Consider the following 1,143-nt stretch of genomic DNA (forward strand, 5'->3'; position numbering starts at 1 on the left):
CTTGGCTCCAGCAGCATATGTAGCAGAGGATGGCCTTGTTGGGCGTCAATGGGAGGCGAGGTCCTTGGCCTTGTGAAGGCTCTATGCCCCAGTGTAGATGAATGCCAGGGTAGGGAGTTGGGAGTGGGTGACTGGATGGAGGAGCACCTTCATAGAAGTGGGGGGAGAGAGATGGGACAGAGGGTTTCCAGAGGGGATGGAGAAAGGGGATAACATTTGAAGTGTAAACAAATAAAATATCCAATAAAAATAATTTAAAAAATGCCAATCAAATGTGTGTGTGTGTGTGTGTGTGTGTGTGTGTGTGTGTGCACGTGCATGTGTGTGGTTGTATCCAACAAATGACAGAAATAAACTGTCAAACACACCAAATGTTTGACAGATTTCACTGAGTGAAAGAAGATTTCACAATATCAGAAACAATCCAGGTGTTATGAGTCCATGTAGTAAACATATACTATTAGATTCCACTTTTATTTTTTTACTTTTGAAAATCTCAACTCTGTTCCTTTCAGCAGCACATACACTAGAAATGGAACAACACAGGGAAGATCAGTATGTCCCCTGCACAAGGATGACATGCAAATTAATGAATTGTTCTATAGATCCATGTGTAGAGTGAATAAATAAGTTAATAAAGGGAAAGGAAAAAGTTAACACCAATGGCTTGTGTGGTAAGATCAAGAATCGACAAATGGGACCTCAAAACTGCAAAGCTTCTGTAAGGCAAGAGATACTGTCAGTAAGACAAAAAGGCACTGACAGTTTGGGAAAGAATTTTTACCAATCCTAAATCTGATAGGGGACTAATATCCAATATATACAAAGAGCTCAAGACGCTGGATTCAAGAAATTCAAATAACCCCATTAAAAATGGGGTACAGTGTGTGGTTCTGCCTGCAGAACCACTGTGGATCCAAACTGGAGCACGGGAACTCCTGAAAAAGAACAGGGCTGCAAAAGGAAACATGGGGCCTTGGCAAATGTCTGATCAAAGTCCTAATCTTTATTGTCAGGACTGGCTTAAATACAAAGAAGGGTCCCCAGCATTCCCCTGAGTCCTTAGAAGTTGCCAGGGCGCTCTCGCGATGATGGGCAGTCCTGGCAGTGGCGGGCAGGTGTCCGATGGTGGGCGGTCCAGGC

General features: G+C 43.5%; 1 non-coding gene across 1 annotated transcript; it reads left to right on the forward strand.

Annotated features, from left to right (window-relative positions):
- The first annotated feature begins 504 nt into the window (after nucleotides 1-504).
- Nucleotides 505-609, forward strand: LOC115064665. Its single transcript, XR_003844480.1, has one exon. It is a non-coding gene; the product is annotated as a U6 spliceosomal RNA (small nuclear RNA).
- The last annotated feature ends 534 nt before the right edge of the window (nucleotides 610-1,143 follow it).

Source organism: Mus pahari, chromosome 8, assembly GCF_900095145.1.
Source record: "Mus pahari chromosome 8, PAHARI_EIJ_v1.1, whole genome shotgun sequence".
Taxonomy (NCBI): domain Eukaryota; kingdom Metazoa; phylum Chordata; class Mammalia; order Rodentia; family Muridae; genus Mus; species Mus pahari.